This window comes from Tyto alba, unplaced genomic scaffold, assembly GCF_018691265.1.
Source record: "Tyto alba isolate M040663 unplaced genomic scaffold, T.alba_DEE_v4.0 Super-Scaffold_100000100052, whole genome shotgun sequence".
Taxonomy (NCBI): domain Eukaryota; kingdom Metazoa; phylum Chordata; class Aves; order Strigiformes; family Tytonidae; genus Tyto; species Tyto alba.
Window position 1 is genome coordinate 239,237 of NW_024881264.1, and position 9,313 is coordinate 248,549.

The following is a 9,313-nucleotide window of genomic DNA, read 5'->3' on the forward strand; positions in this document are numbered from 1 at the left end:
TGGAAACCTTCAGCAAAATAATGTGCAAGTACAGAGCACTTGAGATGCCCTACTGGGATGAACGAAGGGTGACAAAATCCTTCAATCCCAATCAGATGACCCCTTACTAGAACCACAATGGTATCCATGTCTGGGTACACTTCTGTTTCCTTTTTTTGTATAAAGGAGGGGTGCAGAAATTCCCCAGGGTGAGATGCCAAACACTGCAGTTAGCATCGCTTCATCCAAGCCTTTGCTGCATGAGCTTGGCCAGGGTGCAGAAGAGGTGCCCATTCAGAGGCAGGGCTCTGCAGAGCCAGGGAGCCCCTTGCAGCGTCTTGTAGGGCCATCCATCCGAGTTGGGGGTGATGAGAAACTGGCAGTGGGGATGGGAGAGAATTCGGTGCCAGTGACTTGTGTGATGCTGGCGCTGGGAGCCGGTGATGCTGGTCCAGCAGGTCACTGCAGTTGGTAGATTTCCATCAGCAAACTTGGATTTTTTGGAGGGGAATAAAGGGTTCTCCCTGCTCATCTCTCTCCTGCTTTTTAGGAGGAAAATCTGCAACTTTGAAGTTACATTTGAACGTATAAGAGGAATACCTGCCTGTCAGCATAACATAGCCCTGAGGTACGTGCCAAATTCTGTCATCTACTATGCCCGGATTTAAAAAGTGCTGAGAGGCCAGGACTCACAGATTGTATCACCCCTGGAAAAGAGGTCTCCACCCGAGGGAATTGGCTCTGTTCCCAGAGTAACGTGAGCCAGTGACTGAGTCACTACAGCTTTGATTTTTTTTTATTATTATTATTTTTTTTTCATTAATTTGGGTTTTTGAGTTAGAGGTCTCTGTTCCCATGCCTGCCTAGACAAAACTCTGTCTGTGATCCAGTCAGTGGAATAAAAACTGGTGTGATGTAACTGCAAATAAAACAGAGCGTTCAGTGCTGAGAAATGTGAGCATCAAAAACCTCAAAGTAAGTAGGCATCAATCAATCTCTTAAAAATAGCTAATCTAAAAATAACAGATTAGGGAGGGAACTCTCATGAAAAGCAGTTAAGGAGCTTATGTCTGGAGACAAAGGACAAAGAACAGCGCTCTGTCTGCAATATATTTTTGCTTTTAGGCAATAAATAAGCCTTAGGACAGAGGGCAGGGCCTCTTCTGTGTCTCTTCACATGCAGAGTTAGTCTTAGTCCTGTGCTTTCACCCAAGGAATTCAAGTCCAGCTCACTCAGGAACACGGTGTATGAAATTGTGCTCCAGCAGGGCAAAGGTCTTGTGGGGTTCTCCTGCCTCAGCCCAAGTCCAAAGTTTTTGTCTTCCTTCTCCCAGGCTGTGTCAGCACTGGGAGTGGAAAAGCAGGCTGAGAAGCAGTGAGTATGTGCCAGCCCTGGAAGCAGCACAGCTCTTCCTGCTCCAAAAGATATTACAGGATAGGCTCCCTATGCTAACTGGAAGCCATGAATAATGCAACTAGAAAGACACCAGAAATTCTAGCCTAAAGCCAGCAACAAGGCTCCAATCTCTTTAAAACAAAAAACACACTGTTGGTTTAAATCTTTCAGTAGTAGTGGGGGTTTCTGGAGCTGTGAGGATTGAAGCTGCAGGTGAGTGTGATAGCTTAGTGTTCCTTCTGAGGGGGTCGTGTAGATTTATTGCATGATAACATGTTCCCAATGTTGACACTGGATCAGGGTAGCTCATGTGAACACTTGCAAGCAAGCTGAGGGCTGCCACAGACTGAGGGGAAGATCACTTAATGTGTTAATGTGTCACTCTGCCAGGTTTAGCTCTGCTTCCCTCTTTATCTCCAGGCTGGGAGGCAATTTCCATTGTGCTTTGACTCTGCTGACAGCTCACAAGAGGAAGACCCAAAACCACTTTCTTACTGCTGAATAGCCTGAAGCAAAAAGGGAGCAGCAAAGAGAAGCCTTTTCTTTCCTCCTGGCATAACTGCCAGGCCTCCCAAGGAAACCAGCAGGACTTTGTGAGCATTTCACAGCTCAGGAAAGAGCCCTGCCCTGCCCAGGTGGAGTACTGGAGAAGAACTGGAAGCCAACAGCTCTCTGAGCATTTTCTTGCTGCCTTTCCAGCAGCAGCATGTCTCTGTAGAGAGTCAGAGCTCAGCAGAGCCCTTTTCATGTAGGGGCACTGACACACATCTGGCGTTTGATGAGCTTTAGTCCTTTAGCTGTGACTCAGCCAGAATGCAGGCACCAGAAGTGAACATTTCTTGAATGGACCTTGGCAGAGGGACAGACTTTAGCAGCCATAACCTCATAAAAAGAAATTATGGGAAAAAGTGTGACTACTCCCAAAAAACCCAACCCTGCCAAAAAGCCCCAACCCACCCTACCATAATGTATGGGGCGCGTAATAAGACTGTCATCTCAAATCAAGATAGACTAAACAGGATTAGAATGGAGCCTCCATTTTAAATTATAAAGATGCTCTCCTAGAATTGATGTGTGAAACTAATACCAAAGCCATTGTCAATCCTATGTCTTACGAATTAGAACTCAGTTAAAGTAAAATGAAGGGCTGACAGCTGCAAAAACTAGTTAGAAACTCCCTGAAGCAATACAGTGGAGAGAACTGCTGGGGGACCAAGTAACATTTTCTGTGAGCAGAGGGTGATTTCCTTCCAGCATTCCATGCTCTCTGGCCTTCTGTTTCACTCTATTCATCATAACCCCACTTGCAGGAGGCCAGCCTTTTAGATTAAAGTCCTGACTCTTCTCTTTATTGAGTCTGGCTTCTAGAAGAAACAAAGCCAATGTGGATGTGCTCATCTCAAGTTGCTTTTGAACTCTGATCAAATCTGATAGGTAATGAACTTGGAGCTGATGTGCTTGCTATAACAAAAGTCTGTTACTAGACAGAGGAGAGAACCTAGCAGTGTAGGAAGTCAGTGAAGGTGGCTCAGCTCTTAAGCACTGAGGGAATTCTAGTGGAGAGAAGCGCGTGAATGCTGCAGTTGACACTTCTTGCTGGAACTCTGTACTTTATCAGGCACTGGAAAATCTAGGTGAGAAGCCAGCCCTTATTTCCCATTCACCTGGGACTGTTTACTTGAAGAGAGGCTGGAAGCATCTTTTGGAAATTCCCTAAGGGCCCAAATACATGAGAACATGACAGATCCTTGGTGGATATTTATGTGCGTATAGATGTGTGTAGGTCCAGCTGAAACAATTTCCATCCAGATCCCAGGAGTGCAAGAACTGGAAACTCACATGCTCCCTGCCAGGATTAATGGAATCCAGTTGCTGGCTGATGTGTATGGTGACTAAGAAGCAGAAGAGACTCTAGATCACTCAATTCATAGGGTAGAAATAAGAATGAAAGGGGATAAACAGCAGAGGAGAAACCAATGCTTAAAGGGTTATTTTGCCCCAAAGGGAGACTGAGAGATTAACCTAGATAAGACCCATCCTGTTACCCCAAATGTCTCTGCTCTATGTGCTTCCTTCATCATGCCTGCAAAGTGCAGGATTGCCATTGGGCAGCAGCTGTGTCCCAAGCACAGGGAGAGCAATTAGGATGTACAAAATCACTGGGTAGCGAGAATGCAAGGGAAGAGCATGGGTGTGGAGGCTTAAACAGAAACACATTGCAAGAGGGGAAGTCTGGAAGGCGGAAATACAACGACAGTTAAGACAGACCCAAGTTATGCTTAGGTGCAAGATGAGAGCTAAGTTACAGTGTGCCTTGTGTATGTCCTGGAGTCACATAATGCTTTTGTTTTGTGGTTAGTGAATGGTGATGCAGAAAGGCTCTCTGTAGGGAGGAAATGAGAGCCCTACGTCTGCATCCATTGTGCTAAAAGTTTAAGCAGAAAAAAGAGTAATAGTGTTAACATCCTAAAAAACTTTCCTTCATAGTCGATTCAAGCAGCAGCAGATGCAAAGGGGGTAGCCCTAAAAAGAAGAGAGGTACTATCAGAGGGGTAGGAACCATGCTTCTGTGCCCATTCCAGCAAAGGCTCTCAAAGGAGAGACACAGGATTTGGTACAGGACTGTAAGAAAAAAAAATTGTCTCCTGCTTGTACCAGAATATCCCCAACATTCACATTTTCAAGCCTTTGCCACAGAAAACTACTTTTTGAAGAGAGTGAGGTCCTCCTGAAATGACAAAATTCCAAGACATGGTATTGATACATGAACTGGCTCCCATGATTTCATGTTGACTTTAGAAGTGGCACCTTAAAAAGTCAGATACTTCTGGCAGACCCACAACAGATTCCTGGGAGTGGAAAAAAAAAAAAAAAAAAAAAAAAAGAAGTCAGTTTACTGGCATGTGGTACAACAGAAATAACTTTTGGTCTTTGAAACTTCCTGTACCTTAGGGTGTTGATCGCAGCAAGCAAAAGGCTTAAACCTCTACTTACTGAAGGAGGAAGGAAAAAGCATTACTTGTCTTATGGCCAGGGAAGAGAAGGCCAAGAATTTTTCAGATGCCTGGCTGACCCACTTTTTGTAATGCAGACAACTGCATTTCTGTTCGTAACCTTAACCTGTCTTGAAGAGAAGTAGTTACCGGAGTACAGTTTATGGGGTTGGGGTAACTTGGTTGATGCCTACTTGACTATGCATGAGAAAGACAAGTAGGATAGCTTATACGTTGACCTTAGTGTTAACCAGGAACCTGAATCAGCTTTAAGTGCTCTGTGATAGTTCAGTCCAAACTCTGCAGGGCATTAGCCCTGCAGTTACCACTGTTTGGAGGTAGTAATGACAAGGAAGGGTATTTCAGTTTAAGTGGAACTGACCCTTTACAGGGAGGTTTGCTGGTTTGAATGACTGCCTTTGGTGTGGCAAAACATGAAACACACAGTGTCTTTTTATGTGGTCCTGGATACTTAAGTGCGGCAAATCTGGAGAGACTGGTAATATTCTTCATCTGACCAGCTAACACAGCTGGATAAATCAATGAGCTTTAGGGCAACCAAACCCCTTTTTCTGGGGGGGTTTCACAGGTATGGTTTGGGGATTTTTTCCCAGGTAAGCAAGTATATTCCCCCCCAAGTATGCTAACCCAGGTCTGGCCTTGGTAGGAATCAGGATGGATAATACACTTAGACCAGGGAGCTTGGAGATGCTCCTGTGTGTCTGCTGTCGTCATGCAGCTTTTATGTCTTTTGCCTCTGCAGCTGAGCACACAAAGGACACAGCTATAGGTGATGGAGTGATGATCATGCAAAAAGTTACTTGAGAATGCCAGGTGTCTTACCTTTCATGGGGTGGTCGAAAACAGCTTTTCTTCCAGCCTTCCTCAGCCCTTTGCTATTTGCAGTACCACCAGCAAACCTTACTGGTCTGGAAGGAGTAGAGGTGAGTTGCAAGTTGCAGTTTCTCATCTCATGGGTTCGAAGAGCTGTTTCTCACGTTGGCTTGCCTGAAGCCTGAAAACACTCATGCCTGGGGTAACCGCAAGAGGCTTTTCCAGAGCAAAGGCCATGAAAGCACTGTCTGTAGGGTTTGAGGGGCACTTCAGAATGGGAGTCCAGTACAGCCTGATCCTCCATCCATCTTAGTAAAAGTCTCCAGAGCTGGGAAGTAAAACACATGCAAAAAATAGATTTAAATATACTGATATTCTTCTTTGCTTTCAGTTTTGAGAACAAGGGGCTAGTTCGTTGTGAACTCAAACCACTTAAGTATACAGACTACGAACTTGGGTTTAATCATTTCTATTAAACAACAGAACAACCTTTATATAAATCAACACTGAGAAAGTCAACCTTGTTTGTGTTTCCTTAGCACCCTTTCTGCCCTGGGCACTTCCTGCTGAATAGAAGCTATTCAGCTGTTACTCTGTTTTCATGCACTAAAGTCCCATCTAGCTATTGTGAGAGAAGGAAGTGAGTAGACAGAGTTGCTCCCCTGTGGTGCAACAGTGGAAAAGGACTGAAAAGACATGAACTCGCTAGTTCTACTGTTTATGAAGACAGATTTTTTGTTGATGCTAAGTTTTTAAGATGGTAAGTCAGCAGATACTCATTAGCTTCAACGACATGAAATTGTACAGGTTAAGACTCTGGCCCCAACACCATCAACACTCTGAAAACTTACATTGTAACAGAGCTGCAATAGTCAGAAAACATATTTCCTTTCCCCATCTGTGACTCTCAGTAGTTTGAACTTTGGTAAATATCAAGTGTGGGGTTTAATTATGTGTTTCCTGGTTCTTGTGTACCTTTTGCTTTAATTAACTTCAGACACGGCTGCTGGTGTAGTTTTATCATGCGCTAACACTAACAAACTGATAAAAAGGAGGAGAATAGTACACTCTTACAGACTTGCCCTAAATACCGTATGCAAATGTGATCTTTTTGTTGATAATGCAGTCCGTAAGGAATAAAGGTAAAGTGTGTAGGTTATAATGGCAGGGGGACCCAGGGAGTGCACTGCTCTATCAGGAGGGCATAGGACCTCTCTCTTCTGGTGAGGGAGAGGTGGGAAATGAAGGTAAGTTCAAAGACTTGGCTGTCCACCTAATATGACAAATAGAAACTGTTAAGATGGCATTGTTTGTTAATAAAAATTACAGCTTCCTTGTCAGTTCTGCTTGCTGAAGCTCCTTGCTTTTCCAGGAGCCAGCAGTACCTACCAGTGGCGTTCCCCACTGCCCGAGATTTTCTAATGGCAGAAACTTGGGATGATCCAGTGGGGTGAAATCACAGAGATGGCTGGTTTCTGCATGCTGTAATATTGCATGTGCTCCCGTAGCTAAATAAGGCAGATTGGCTGATGTTTTGCATTCCTTAGCTCAGAAAAGGTGCCATCCCACTCCCCAGAGGGATGGGTAGTTCTTGGGGAGAGACGCTGAATGGCAAGGGGTAGCCTGGCACTAGAGCTGTCTGGGTTTAGTTACAGCCCAGGAAGTAGCTAGGTTTGCATCTCTGCTTGCATAGTGACCCCAGAAGTCCAGGCCTGGCTCAAGGGAGGCTAAGTACAAGGCAGAATTGTAGCTTCTGTGCCTGAAAAGCAGGCCCAAAGGTTCTCCCTGTGGGAACCTTCCCCAGCTAGAGCCAGCTCACCTGGGAGAAGAATGAAGCCCTCCTGGCAGCCACGGAACTTCAAATTTATTTCCTTCCTTTTAACAACTTCCTTCTAAACACATCAGTTTGCCACCTGCAACTTCACAGTCCAAAGCTTCTTGGAAAAAACCTACCAGCTCCTTCCCAGTCTCAGTGGCAGTGTGCATGCCAAGAAGTGCAGCCAGCTCTCCCCTGCAGCACTCTCCTCAGCTGGCAGCTTTGCTCCCGGACTGCTTGTCCAGACAATGAAAGGGGCTGCTCCCTGACCTCCACTGGCAGTGGTGTCCCGGGATGTCTGGCTGTGCTGCGCACGCTCTGTCGGGTGGCACAGCAATATATTCTCTTCGCTGTGAAAGTGTCTGGCTTGTGTCCAGCAGCACTCACTGCACCCCTCTGTTAAGAGGGTGAGGATGGCTGTGTTGCTCCCCCATGACTGCCACAGGGGTCCTCGTCACCATGCCTGCTGCAGCACACGGCAGTGGTGCCATGGGCCAAAGTGATGTGTATGCCCCAAATTCAGTCTGGTTCGTATCGTATTTCCCAGCAGGGTTTGCAATGCTTCCACCGTGCTGCCTGTTAAACTCCTCAGTGGAAGAGCACGAACACCCTTGCTGCACAGCAGCCAATGACTGGCCTTGTTACCAGAAAGTGGTAATTAATTCACTCTCCAAGAGTCAATTTTGGAGTTTTAGAAAACAGGCATTCTTTATGACAGCACTGGACACACAGGGGATAGCTCCTCCTAATGTGTGTATGAGAATGAAATCAACAAGCATTTATACTACCTTAATCATACATATTAATTGCATTTTTATCATATTCATAACTTTTCTGGGAACTCATTTAGCATATGTTAATGTCTCTTGTGTATGTCAGCTGGAGACTTCAGCTGGTTGTCAGGGGCCTTCAGATGAAGGCTCGTAGTCTTCTTCACTGTGACCGCCAGTTGACCCTTAATTCTGCACAAACTCAGTCCTGCGGTCACCTACATCTTGTCCTTCAAGGCTGGCCTGGTCTGGTCTTGTTGCCAATTTGCAGCTTCTTTATGTTTCTTTGCACCTGCCATTACAAGGCCATACCATTTCCAGCAAGATTATTTATGAGTTCCTTATCCTACAGTTATTCCAACTATTCCTCAAAAGATGAGTATTTGTTCTGCAGCACAATTGTTAAATGGTTAAAACATCTTAAATTGATCTTAATTCCATTCCACAAATATCTTTTTTCTAATAATCTTAGTTTGCAGGTATCAGCCTCACCTTTCCCTGACCTCCATATGAATTACTGCAGATGAGCTCTGTAAACCCTAGGAGGAAGACTCACAGCCTACCCGCCGGCTTACATCCCCGGTGAGAATTGCGTTTGTTCCTTCTCCGGGCCCCTCTGGGATGTTTCCACCCCACAGACCCAGCACAGCCCTGTGCTTGCTGCTGCTCGGGGCTTTTCCAGCGCTTTGGCTCAGGGCTTGTGCAGCGGCGGTGTAAAACGACCAAGTCCGGAGCAGGCTGAGACAAAAGACCCACGTGCCAGGCACAGGACAGTGCCGCTGGCTGCCCCGCTGCTGGCTCACCTCACCCAGCTGAGGGGCGGTGGTACCAAAACCTCTCCCCTCTGAATTCAGAGAATTAAAACCGAGTTAAACGTGTTCTGAGGAAACCTGACTGGGAGCAGCTTTGATTTCCCCTTCCCCGCCCGCCCCCCCCGTATTTCTCTCTATGTATTTTTTCTCCTCTTTTCTCGTTCTCCCCACACAAAGCCCGCCCGCAGCCCCGCGGGACTCCCCGGCCCAGCCGCCCCCAGGGGCGGACCCACTGCCCGCGCAGACGCTCTCGCCAGCGCGGAGGCTCCGTGTCTCCTCTTGCCGCCCGTGTCCGTGTCACCGTGGGTTTCGCCGCCTTTTCTCCTCCCCACGGCTCCGTGCCCGGGGTCCCTCCGGCCGCGCTTGCCCGCAGCCAAGATGGCTCTGGCCGCTTCACCTCCCTGACAGGGCGGCCTGGGAGCGGGAGGGTCCTGCCGCGGCCCGTCGCTCCCGCCCGGCAGCGGGGAGGAGGGTTTGAGGGGGCTGTGGGGCTACAGCCCGGCCCGGGGCAACCCTGGCATGCTTTTGGCTTTCGCCGTATTCCCCTCCACGATGTTTTGCTGTCCGCGGGGTGCTGCAGCCTGCTTTTTTCCTCAGTGGCGGGGGGGGGGTGGGGGGTGGAGGTGGCAGCCATGATGACGCTGTGGTGGGTTCTGGCTTTGCAGGAGGCTGACCTATGTTTGCTCCTGTTTCCCTTCACTGCCAGTCGTTGA

At 47.2% G+C, this 9,313-nt stretch overlaps 1 long non-coding RNA gene across 1 annotated transcript; it reads right to left on the bottom strand.

Moving 5' to 3' along the window:
- Positions 1-1,037: 1,037 nt before the first annotated feature.
- Positions 1,038-8,918, bottom strand: LOC116964168. The gene is made up of 3 exons (XR_004408598.2): positions 8,830-8,918; positions 5,212-5,530; positions 1,038-4,224 (listed from the first exon to the last, which is right to left on the bottom strand). It is a non-coding gene; the product is annotated as an uncharacterized LOC116964168 (long non-coding RNA).
- Positions 8,919-9,313: the final 395 nt, after the last annotated feature.